The sequence below is a fragment of the Oryctolagus cuniculus genome, chromosome 18 (assembly GCF_051225735.1).
Source record: "Oryctolagus cuniculus isolate XC-2025 breed Fujian yellow rabbit chromosome 18, ASM5122573v1, whole genome shotgun sequence".
NCBI classification, from domain to species: domain Eukaryota; kingdom Metazoa; phylum Chordata; class Mammalia; order Lagomorpha; family Leporidae; genus Oryctolagus; species Oryctolagus cuniculus.
Window position 1 is genome coordinate 11384135 of NC_142884.1, and position 12405 is coordinate 11396539.

Below are 12405 nucleotides of genomic sequence, written 5' to 3' on the forward strand. Positions count from 1 at the left end.
GATGCGCACTGCAAACGTCACCAAGGAGCCTCTCTACACGCCCCCACCCACCTGGTCAGGGCGCCCGTGACGCTCGGCACCTCCCCCAGCGAGCCGCTTAAGAAGGGACTGTGCAGGCTGGTCCTGTGGTGCAGCTGGCTAATCCACAGCCTGCGACACCGGCATCCCTTATGGGCGCCGGTTCGAGTCCCAGCTGCTCCACTTCTGATCCAGCTCCCTGCTATGGCCTGGGAAAGCAGTAAAAGTTGGCCCAGGACCTTGCGCCCCTGCACCTGCATGGAAGACCTGGAAGAAGCTCCTGGCTCCTGGCTTTGGATTGGCCCAGCTCTGGCCGTTGCAGCCACCTGGGAAGTGAACCAAGGGAAGGAAGACCTCTCTCTCTGCCTCTGCCTCTCTGTAACTCCGCCTTTCAAATAAATAAAATAAAAAGGAAGAGAAGAAAGGACTCTACCAGCTGCTCAGGCAGAACGCAGCCTCGCTTCAGCCCCCTGCCCTGGGTCCAGGCAGACTCAACCCCCAACCCCGCCTCTCTTCACCTGCTCGCTCGTCCCCGCTAACCTAACCAGATGCCTCCTCGCTTTCTAAGAACCTGAAAACCCTAACAGCTAACATGAGCCACGGCACCAAACGCCACACCTGCTGCATCCCTGGATGTGCGCCCCCCCCCCCCCGCCAGCTCCTCCTCCACCTGCCCCCCCCCCCCCGCCACGCGGAGGCCTTCCCAGCCCCAGCCTCTGCTGTTTCCCTGGGTGTGCTCACCTGCCTCCCCCCACCCCCACGCTGATCCTCCTGAGGAGGTCACAGTCGCTGTGGCCTCAAGGACAGGGTGGCCACCTGACTCATTTGTCTTCTTGAATTTGCACAATCTCAGTCACAAAAAATCTATAAACATTCCAAAGCAGAAACACTCGCTTTTTTTTTTTTTTTTTTTTTTTTTTTAATAGCAGCAGAAGAAGCTTCCATCTACTGGCTCACTTCCTACATGTCTGCAACAGCTGGAGCCGGGCCAGGCATCAGTCAGGAGCCAGGAAAATCCCAGCCAGGGTCTCCCCTGTGGGTGGCAGGGGCCCAGCTACGGGGCCGTCAGTGCTGCCTCCCACAGTGTGCAATCCCCGGGAGACGGCACCTGAGCCAGAGCCAGCAACTGAACCTGCCAGGGAGGAAGTTAGAAATCCGCCTACGAGGGGCCAGCGCAGTGGTGCAGTGGGTAAAGCTGCCGCCTGCAGTGCTGGCATCCCATATGGGCGCCAGTTCAAGTCCCGGTTGCTCCACTTCCCATCCAGCTCTCTGCTGTGGCCTGGGAAAGCAGTGGAAGATGGCCCCAGTCTTTGGGCTCCTGCACTCGTGTGGGAGACCTGGAAGAAGCTCCTGACTTCGGATTGGCCCAGCTCTGGCCATTGCAGCCATCTGGGGAGTGAACCAGCAGATGGAGGACCTCTCTCTCTCTCTCTCTCTCTTGCCCTCTCTCCCTCTCTTTCTCTGCCTCTCTGTAACTCTGCCTTTCAAATAAATAAATCTTGAAAGAAAAAAGAAATCAGCCTATGAGCCCAGGACTTACACACGGCAAAGTCCTGCCCCGACCCCGAGAACTTTGCAGGCAGTCTCAGCCCTCCCCCTCAGGAAAGCTCTCAGCACCTGAGAACACAATAAAACCTCGGGTCCTTCCTCCAAGGCGGGCACCAGGGGAGGGCACTAGGGAGCAAAAGCTGGGCAGGAAAGAGGGGAAGGGGAAAGCGCCGCGGAGAACCAGACCCCTCTCCCTTGTGAGCCACCCGCCCGCCCCGCCTGCCGGGTTCATCCTCTGCACTTGACCATGGGACCTGAGCGACGGGGTACTGTCTGTCTCTCAGATCTGTCCCATCCGTTCTGCCCCAATAGCCCTCTCTACCTTGCTGACCACTGCTGTCTCACAGCTGAATTCCTTCTTGAGTGAAGACAAGAACCAAGACCCTACCCCCCATCTCTGCTAACAAACCCAGATAATCATCTCCCATGTGAGATGTGGGTGTCTTAATCAATTAGCCAAACACCCGCCATTAACACTCACATTTGTCTTTAAAGATTTATTTACTTATTTGAAAGGCAGAGATACAGAGAGAGAAGGAGAGAAATGAGGTCTTCCATCGCTGGTTCACTGCCCGAATGACCACAACGGCCAAGGCTGTGCCAGGCTGAAGCCAGGAGCCTGGCTCCCACATGAGTGCAGGGGCCCAAGCACTTGGACCACCTGCTGCTGCTGTTCCGGGCACATCAGCAGGGAATTGCATGGAAAGTGGAGCAGCTGGGACTTGAACCAGTGCCCATGTGGGATGTCGGCACTGCAGGCAGAGGCTTAGCCTTCTATGCCACAGCGCCGACCCCCTAACACTCACATTTTAAAAATCAAAGGAGCCAGCAGGTTAAACCATCGCCTACATAGCCGACATTCTAGATGAGCACCAGTTCGAATCCCGGCTGCTCCACTTCCCATCAGGATGGAGCTCCAGGTTGCTAGCATTAGCCTGACCTCAGCCCTCACTACTGCAGCTTTGGGGGGCAGTGAACCAGCAGACAGAAGCCCTCTCTCTCCCTCTCCCTCTGTCTCTGTCTCCCTCCCTCCCTCTCTCTCTCTCTCCCTTTCTCTCTCTCTCTCTGTCTCCCTCTCTCTCTAACTCTGACTTCCAAGTAAATAAATATGGTTAAAAAATAAAACCAAATAAAAAGACATGTCTCCAGGTCCCACGAGGGTGCAGCGAGCTGCCTCTCGGGCTGGCAGACAAGGAGGGCGCGCGCACTGCGCAGGGGAGTGTCACGCCCACAGGCACTCCCCGGGCTCCACAGGTGGGGACAGAAACGGCGCAGCTTTGGGCAGTGGCCCGGGGCCCTGCATTCAGCACTTGTCGTTCTGGGAACCCGGGCACAAGGCCCAAAGGTGAAATACTGGCGACCGTATGAATGGCCCTCGCCAGGGGGGCGGGGCCTCGCATTGGAAGACTGTGCAGTGCAAGGGGGTGCCGGTTTACGCGTCAGCCGCTCGGCTTCCAATACAAAGCCCCGAAAGATGGCCCAAGCGCTTGGATCCCTGCCACTCACGTGGGAGACCCGGATGGGGCTCCTGACTCCCAGCTCTGGCCTGGCCCCGGCCCCGGCCCCTTAGCTACTACGGGCATTCGGGGAGGGAACCGGCAGATAGAAGAATTTCAGTCTCTCTCTCTCTTTCTCTCTCTCTCTCTCTCTCTCTCTCTCTGTGTGTGTGTCGCTCTGCCTTTCAAAGAAATGAAGATAAAAATAACCTGTTTTTTAATTTAAAAATTAAAAGTCCAGGCAGAGGCAGCCCAGGACAGCCATCTTCAGGCGAAGCTGAGGTCCGGGTGCCCCCCAGCCCAGCCCCGCCTCACTTCACTGCATCCAACAGTCTGGTGACCAGGCGGGACTGGCGGGCAGGGCGGGGCTTCTTTGCCGAATACCCCTGGGTGTCTCTGGACAGCTGGTCGCCCTGTGCAAGTCTGGCTTGCTCAAGCCCCCCCCCCCCCGCCCCGCCCCGGCCTCCCTATCACCCCACCCCCACCCCCAGGTCCATCAGCCTGTTTTCCGTTTCCTCTTTCTCTCAGATGAGGCAAAGGCAGAGACCGCTATACCAGCTGAGCAGGTGCAGTGCCCTGGGCTGGGACACAGCAGCCGGGCCGGGCTCCCCCCGGAGACTCATGGACCCCATGGCACAGCCAGGCCGCCTCTGCTCCTGCGGGCCTCAGTTTCCCCCATGGCTATGACTCAGAACACCTGCACTGTGCAGTGGGGCGGGGCAGGGCAGGGCAGGGCTTTGCCATTCCAGCCCCCTGGTCTCTGCCCCTGCCATCTCCCTGGCTGTGCCTGCGATGGCCTTATCTGTATTCTCCCTTCTTGGGCCGGGACTTCCTCCCTGGGGAAGCTGCTCAGTTCCGGAGCCCCTTGGGGCCCCCATAGCCCCTTGGCAACCTCATTCCTTGGTCCTGTCCCAGCCCTGGAGGGTGAGACTGAGAGAAGGGGGGAGCTAGGGAGAGGGCAAGGAGCCCCCCAGGGGGTGGCGAGGAGCGGGCCTCCCCCCTCCCGAGACTCACCAGATGCTGGGCTCCCTGCTCCGAGGCCGGACACCCTCCTGCCCGCCTGGCCCATGGTTTTTGAAGCCTTGAGGAAGGAAATGCCGTCTTTCATGGAGGGGTTCTCATTGGTCTGCCAGCTGGGCGTCTGGGCTGGGCCCCCTGACATGGGTGCACACCCAGAGCACCCAGGGCCCCTCCTCCTAGGCAGAGAGGGCGGCAGCCGGGGCGGGGGGGGGGGGCTCAGCCCCTCTCCTGGCCTGTTTCCCCATCTGAGGCGCTCTCTCTCTCGCTCTCTCCTCACTCTCTCTCTCTCTCTCCTGGAGCCCCAGACTTCTGGGGAAGGGCTCAGGGGCTCAGTTGGCTTCAACTCTCCTGGAGTCCTGGAGAAGGGACTTTGAGCCCCCAGTACCCGCCCCCCAAGCCCGGTTGCTTTGAAGCCCAGAGAGGCCAAGCAGGTGGGGGGGTGGCCCAGCCCTGGCGTACATTTTCCCATTCAATTTCCTCTCTAGAGTTCTGTCTTTCTTTCTTTAAGTTTTTTTTTTTTTTTAAGGCAGCATTAAAGAGAGAGAAAAGAGACAGAGAGAGCGAGAGATCTTCCATCTCTTAGTTCACTCCCCAAATGACCACAGCAGCCAGGGCTGGGTTAGATCGAAGCCAGGAGCCAAGAGCTTCTTCTGGGTCTCTCATATGGGTTCAGGGCCATCCTCTGCTGCTTTCCCAGGCGCATTAGCAGGGAGCTGGATCAGAAGAGGAGCAGCCAGGAATGGAACTGGTGCCCATGTGGGATGGCGGCGTCACAGGTGGCAACCAACCCACTGCGCCACAGAGCCAGTCCCTTGCCAGGGCTTTTATGACAAGGGTCAGGGGAACAGGAGGGCCCTTCCTGTTCGTGGGCTACCTCCACACTCAGGATGTGCAAAACTCAGCCTCGGGGGCCGGTGCTGTGGCGTAGCAGGCTAAGTCACCACCTGTGATGCCACCATCCCATATGGGCACCAGTTCGAGTCCCGGCTGCTTCACTTCTTCCAATCCAGCTCCCTGCTAATGCACTTGGGAAAGCAGAGGAAGATGGCTCAAGTGCTTAGGCCCCTGCACCCCTGTGGGAGACCCAGATGGAGCTCCAGGCTCCTGGCTTCAGCCTGACCCAGCCCTGGCCATTACAGCCATTTGGGGAGTGGATCAGTGGATGCAAGCACTCGCGCTCTCTCTCTCGCGCTCTCTCTCTCTCTCTCTCGCTCTCGCTCTCTCTCTGTCTAAACAACTCAGGTTTCTCTGTCTCTTGCTTGTGGGTGGCCTGGCCCCCGCTGAGTGCCATGTTGCAAGATGAGCTTTTCTGGAACAAATGCACTTGGGGGAGTGAACAGTTTAGATTCTCTGCCCCTGTTCTGCGCCCGCTCTTATCTCAATTCTACCTTCTTGGTAGGAGGCTGTTCTCTGTGATAACCATGCGTCGCTGTTGAAATAAGGAAATGTAATCCTCCTGCAATGCCGTTACACAACCTGCGTCCAAACGGACATTTTACCCATTGCCCCATTTTTGTCCTTGATCACTTTTCTTTTCTTTTCTTTTCTTTTATTTATTTATTTATTTTTTGACAGGCAGAGTGGACAGTGAGAGAGAGAGACAGAGAGAAAGGTCTTCCTTTTGCCGTTGGTTCACCCTCCAATGGCCGCCGCGGCCAGCGCGCTGCGGCCGGCGCACCACGCTGATCCGATGGCAGGAGCCAGGAGCCAGGTGCTTTTCCTGGTCTCCCATGGGGTGCAGGGCCCAAGCACCTGGGCCATCCTCCACTGCACTCCCTGGCCACAGCAGAGAGCTGGCCTGGAAGAGGGGCAACCGGGACAGAATCCGGCGCCCCGACCGGGACTAGAACCCGGTGTGCCGGCGCCGCTAGGCGGAGGATTAGCCTAGTGAGCCACGGCGCTGGCCTGATCACTTTTCTTTTCTTTTTATTTTTTCAGATAAAAAAAAATTGGTAAGTACACTCTAAAATGCCTTATTCTATTTAAATTTTACTATTGGCCGGCGCCGCACACCGGGTTCTAGTCCCGGTCGGGGCGCCGGATTCTGTCCCGGTTGCCCCTCTTCCAGGCCAGCTCTCTGCTGTGCCCGGGAGTGCAGTGGAGGATGGCCCAAGTGCTTGGGCCCTGCACCCCATGGGAGACCAGGAGAAGCACCTGGCTCCTGGCTTCGGATCAGCGCGGTGCGCCGGCCGCGGCGGCCATTGGAGGGTGAACCAATGGCAAAGGAAGACCTTTCTCTCTGTCTCTCTCTCTCACTGTACACTCTGCCTGTCAAAAAATAAAATAAAATAAAAATAAATTTTACTATTTTTCTAAAGATTTTTTTAAACATTTATTTGAAAAGCAGAGTTCCAGAGAGAGGCAGGTGCAGGGGCCCAAGGACTTGGGCCGTCCTCTGATGCTTTCCAGGCTAGCGTCAGCGGGGACCTGGATCGGAAGTGGAGCAGCCGGGACTGAAACCAGTGCTCATACAGGACATTGGCACTGCAGGCGGCGGCTTAACCCACAGTCACCAGCCAGCCGAGGCCACTGAGTGCTTGAGCCGTGGTAGACCCAGAGTGAGACGGCCGGGAATAGAAAAGACACACATGGTGGGGGTGGGCAGTGCTGTGGCGCAGAGAGCTAAGCTGCTCTGTGCAGTGCCGGCAGCCCGAAAGAGCACCAGTTCGAGTCCCAGCTGCCCCACTTCCCACCCAGCTCCCTGCTCATGTGCCTGGGAAAGCAGAAGAGGAAGAGGATGGCCCTGTGCTTGGGTCCCTGCCACACACGTGAGAGACCCAGATGGAGCTCCAGGCTCCTGGCTTCAGTCTGGCCCAGCCCCGGCCACTGCAGCCATGTGGAGAGTGAACCAGTGGATGGAAGATCTCTCTCTGTCTTTCTCTCTCTCCCTTTCTCTGTAACTCTTTCAAACAAATCAAGTAAATATTTTTTTAAAAAATGAAGAAGAAAGAAATCCAGCAAGGGCGCCCGCGAGAGAAGGAGCACTGTTGATTTTCCTGGGCTGTGAGCGGTGAGGACTCCCAGCTACACTCGCCTTCCAGAACACAGAGCTGTCAACTCCTGCAGCATCTCCAGGGCTGCTCGTTATCAAAAGAGGTGACTGCGAAGGCACGGACAGTCCCCGAGCCGGCCCGCCTTCCCCCACTTCCAACACCTGCTGCAAGCTCAGGGGTCCCAAGACCCCTCTCGCCCTGAGAATCTGCGGAAAGTCTCAGAGCTCCCGGAAGCCATCATGCTCACGGGTCTGGCCCATGGCGGTGAAGGGCATGGATTGAAATCAGGAAAGACAGGAGACTGAGCGGAGGGCGGCTGTGCCCGTCCAGACCTCGTAGGGCTCAGCCACACGGGCCCAGCCGGCCACCAGCGTGACTATCTCGGGGCCCTGGCCCTCTGCTAGTCACGCTGACGCCACCCAAAGCCCCAGCCTCAATCACGGTGGGGACTGTCGGCTGTGACGCTCTTACCAGAAGAGGCGTTCCAAAGACTCAGGCGCTCAGGCTGGGTCTCTCCTGGGGCCACGTTAAACTCCTGCTGCGCAGCCACAGCAGTCACCATGGCCCTCGCAAGGGTGGAAAGTTACTCACCCAGGGCCCGAGAGCAAGATCCGGCGGCCGGGTGTCTTAGCAGATTTCTGCGTGGGAAATACTTCCGCGGGGATACGTGTGGCACGCAGCCTCGCCTGCTCCCCTCAGAGTGTGCAGCAAGGGGCCATCCGGCTGAGGTCTGTCTGCTCAGTTTCAAAGGACAGGTCCCGGCTGGGGCTGTGGCACGACGGGTAAAGCCGCTGCCTGCAGTGCCAACACCTCGGAGTCCCGGCTGCTCCACTTCGGGTCCAGCTCCCTGCTAATGCGCCTGGGAAAGCAGTGGAGGATGGAGGCAATGAGGATGGTGTAACCACTTTGGGTAACTCCTCATGATTTCTGCTACGACCAACCCATGACGCAGCGGTCCCACTCCTAGGTACCGACCTAGCACAGAAACAGACTTGGGGCCGCAAAAGAGCCCACTTGGAAGGCTCAGGGCTGCTCCTTCTACAGTAACCAACCACTGGAATCCAACCAAGAGTGCGTCAGTGCGTCAACAGTGAAGTGGATACACATGTATTTACACAGAGGGATATTCTATAGCGACGGAAAGGAATGCAAACACCGTTAGTTACAAAACAAAACAAAACTAATCGTGCAACAAGTACCATGGCTGAGTCCCAGTGATCATGTTGAGCAAACAAGAAGCCAGAGGCTAGAGCCTGTGCACTGTATAAAGTTCAAGGTCGGGTAAAAACTGGACTTTGGTGCCATAAGCCAGGACAGCAGCTGTTTCTGAGGGGCGCAAACTGGAAGGGGCTCCCGGTATTGGGGTGGGGGTGGGGGGTCTGGGGTCTCATTTTTATTCCAAATGACTGTAACAGTCAGGAAGGACAGCAGCTGACGCTGGAAACAATGTGCTTAGCCGGAAATTACAAGCGGTTGGTTCGCCGCCCGCCCTCTGACAATGGTTACTACCAAGAAAGCCTAAAAGTAGCCAAGTCCTTCTGCTACACAATGCGCATGAGCAGCATTTAGAGAAAGTACATGAAAAGCAAGAAGCAGCAAGGAAGGAGACAGAAAAGGAAAGGAAAGAGAAAAACCCACAAATGCCGAACTTCAGAAATTAACATTCGCTAAGAACACAGTGGTGAAGACGTTCAGTAGCGGCGTCTTCAAAAGAACTTCCTAATTCAAAAGCTAAACACTCCCAAGAGGGGACAGTTGCACCGGCTTAGAAGAGCTGCCGCGGTCACACAATGACAATCAGTGCTGCTTCCGAGACACCGGGAGAACCCGTGAGCCCCACGCACCTGCGGCCCGGGCCCACCGGCGGCGCTGTCATCCCTGACTGTATACAAGGACATGCTGGTCACCTCAGGCCAGGTGGCGCCCCCCACCACTCGCTGCTCCCCCTGCCAATGAGCCGAGGCCCCTCGGCTGCAGCTGCAGTGACTTGTGGGGCGGGGCATGCACATCCCAAGAGCACCTCTTTTTTTTTTTTTTTTTTTTAAGATTTTTATTTATTTGAGAGGTAGAGTTACAGAGAGGCAGAGGCAGAGAGAGAGAGAGAAAAAAAGTCTTCTATCTGCTGGTTCACTTCCCAAATGGCTGCAACGGCCGGAGCTGCGCCAACCCAAAGCCAGGAGCCAGGAGCTTCTTCCAGGTCTCCCAGGCAGGTGCAGGGGCCCAAGCACCTGGGCCATCTTCCGCTGCCTTCCAAGCACTTTAGCAGGAAGATGTCTGGGCAGCTCAAGCCACCGCACCAGAATGACAGCCCCTCAGGTTGTCTTTCTTTTTTTTTTTTTTTTTTTTTTTTTTTTTTTTTGACAGGCAGAGTGGACAGTGAGAGAGAGAGACAGAGAGAAAGGTCTTCCTTTGCCGTTGGTTCACCCTCCAATGGCCGCCGCGGCCAGCGCGCTGCGGCCGGCGCACCGCGCTGATCCGATGGCAGGAGCCAGGAGCCAGGTGCTTTTCCTGGTCTCCCATGGGGTGCAGGGCCCAAGCACCTGGGCCATCCTCCACTGCACTCCCTGGCCACAGCAGAGGGCTGGCCTGGAAGAGGGGCAACCGGGACAGAATCCGGCACCCCGACCGGGACTAGAACCCAGTGTGCCGGCGCCGCTAGGCGGAGGATTAGCCTAGTGAGCCGCGGCGCCGGCCCTCAGGCTGTCTTTCTAATCACCGGTAGGGGCCAGAGTTGTGCCAGCTAAACCGCTGCCTGTGGGGGCCGGCGCTGTGGCATAGTGGGCAAAGCTGCTGCCCACAGCGCCAACATCTCATTGAGCACTTGTTCGAGTCCCGGCCGCTCCACTTCCCATCCAGCTCCCTGCTAATGTGCCTGAGAAAGTAGTGGAAGATGGCCCAAGTGCTTGGGCCCCTGCACCTGGCTTCAGATGGCCCAGCTCAGGCTGTTGCGTCCATTTGGGAATGAGCCAGTGGATGGAGACCTCTCTCTCTCCCTCTGCCTCCCTGTAACTCTGCCTATCCAATAAACACATAAATCTTAAACAAACACCTGCCTGCGATGCCCAGGCCCGGATGCTCCACTTCAGACCCCACTCCCTGCTAACGCACCTTGGGGCAGCAGCAGATGCCCCGCCACCCACGCGGGAGACCCTGGTGGACTTCCTGCCACCCATGTGGGAGACACAGATTGAATTCCTGGCTTCCGGCTTCAGCCTGGTCCAGTCCCAGCCATTGCAGCATTTGGGGAGTGAACCAGTGATGAGAGCTTGCTCGCTCGCTCTAACAAAATCGATCTCACAGAGAATAGGACCGTGGTCAGGACAGCCTGGGAAGGCTGTGGGGAGGGAGGGACAGAGAGTGGATGGTTCATACGCACAATTAGTATGCATCAATTAATTTTTTTAAGAAGGTGCCAGGTGACCCTGGGGACTTTTAGGCAAGGAGCAGTCGTTAGAGCACCTCCAGGCCGGCGCCTTAGCTCACTAGGTTAACCCTCCGCCTGCGGCGCCGGTACCCCGGGTTCTAGTCCCGGTCGGGGCGCCGGATTCTGTCCCGGTTGCCCCTCTTCCAGGCCAGCTCTCTGCTGTGGCCCGGGAGTGCAGCGGAGGATGGCCCAAGTGCTTGGGCCCTGCACCCGCATGGGAGACCAGGAGAAGCACCTGGCTCCTGCCTTCGGATCAGCGCGGTGCGCTGGCCACAGCGGCCATTGGGGAGTGAACCAACGGAAGGAAAACCTTTCTCTCTGTCTCTCTCTCTTACTGTCCACTCTGCCTGTCAGGAAAAAAAAAAAAAAAAAGCACCTCCGGCTCTCCCCGTGCAGAGGGCGCCACCCTGTGGACACGCTTGAAGCGCCCTGGCTCCGCCAGGCTCCTCGGAGGGTGCGAGATTTGGGGGCGCGGACGGGCGTTTGTGGTCAGCTGAACCGAGAGCAGCACAGACGCGCTGCCTTGAAAATAATTAATTTCCAACAAAACCCTCGGGGAGGGCTGCCAACGGAGCGGGGTCCACAGAAGAGCAGCCTCGCGTGCGGCGGCCAGGGGAGCGGACGCAGGCGGGGAGGCCCTGAAGCCCCGGTGCTTTGGAAGGAGGCGCACTGAGTCCCGGGTCAAGGAGGCAGGGGGCTCCCAGGCCGAGCAGCCCCTCGGCCACGCCCCGCGCGGGAGAGAAAGTGGCCCCCGAGGGATGCCAGCAGATAGCTCCGCCCACGGCCTCAGGGTCTCCGTCCACGGCCCAACCCCGCCCCCTTCCTCTAGGCTCCGCCCCTTAAATACCTCCCCTCCCATCGCCACGCCGGGGACCGAGCATCCAGCGGTAGACACACCCAAACCGCCGCGGGACATTCAATGCCCATGCACACTTTGGGGGTGCATCTGGGCTCCATGAGCTCAGGGGCGCTCACGCAAACCACGAGAGCCCTGGAGCCCACTGGAGAGGCTGCCAGCCCTGCGGCAAGTGGACCCGGGGCAGCTCCGATGGTGATGGCCACGGGCCCCGCCAGTGTCTACCATGCGCTGGCGCGCCCTGCGGCGTCTCTGTCCCGGCCAGAAGCAGTCATTACCTTTCAGCCCACATTTATTGGTCTTTTTAATTAATAGAAATCTGTTCCTCTATTCCACCTCTGAATCAGTGCTTTAAAAAATCATGTGGATGGAGCCGGCGCTGTGGTGTAGCAGGTAAAGGCGCCGCCTGCAGTGCCAACATCCCATATGGGCGCCGGTTCTAGTCCCGGCTGCTCCACTTCCTATCCAGCTCTCTGCTATGGCCTGGGAAAACAGAAAAGATGGCCCAGGTCCTTGGGCCCCTGCACCCACATGGGAAGATTCAGAGGCAGCTCCTGGCTCCTGGCTTCAAATTGGTGCAACTGTTACGGCCAATTGGGGAGGAACCAGTGGATGAAGGACCTCTCTCTCTCTCTCTGCAACTCTGCCTTTCAAATAAATAAATTAATCTTTTAAAAAAAAAATCATGTGGAAACAATGGGCTTAAGGAGCACTGAATTGTTTCCTTCTGTGACTCATAAAATCGCCCTCTTCCTCCACGGGCCAGAAGTGACTCCACTGGGCTTGCAAGAAACTGTCGCCCTTGTTGCAGAGCTAACCAAGCATGGCCAGCAAGCCCCAGAGAGACCCTCGGGGAGATGAAGACCATGTCGCCCACTCGCACAACAGAGGAGATGGTGAGAAGGAGGACCGACCTGGCCATGTGGGGCATGAAGAATTGCATGATTGAAATGAAGAACCACGGCTCACTAGGCTAATCCTCCGCCTGCGGCACTGGCACCCCGGGTTCTAGTCCCGTTGAAGCACCGGATTCTGTCCCGGTTGCCCCTC

The 12405-nt window shown here is 57.8% G+C and overlaps 2 protein-coding genes across 3 annotated transcripts in view; both read right to left on the reverse strand.

The window, feature by feature from the left end:
• The window catches only part of C5AR2 (complement C5a receptor 2), a 25505-nt gene extending 21397 nt beyond the window's left edge, over window positions 1-4108 (reverse strand). The window contains exon 1 of the mRNA XM_070062048.2: window positions 4077-4108. The gene's annotated coding sequence lies outside the window, so the exon portion shown is untranslated. The remainder of the gene's footprint in view (window positions 1-4076) is intronic.
• C5AR1 (complement C5a receptor 1) overlaps window positions 1-8049 on the reverse strand; it is a 13203-nt gene extending 5154 nt beyond the window's left edge. Inside the window, exon 1 of one of the 2 annotated variants that reach the window (XM_089320520.1) lies at window positions 7667-8049. The gene's annotated coding sequence lies outside the window, so the exon portion shown is untranslated. Of the gene's footprint in view, window positions 1-4076; window positions 4109-7666 lie in introns of those variants that run through there. The other variant, XM_017338811.4, reaches the window with a different exon arrangement.
• Between the last annotated feature and the right edge of the window lie 4356 nt (window positions 8050-12405).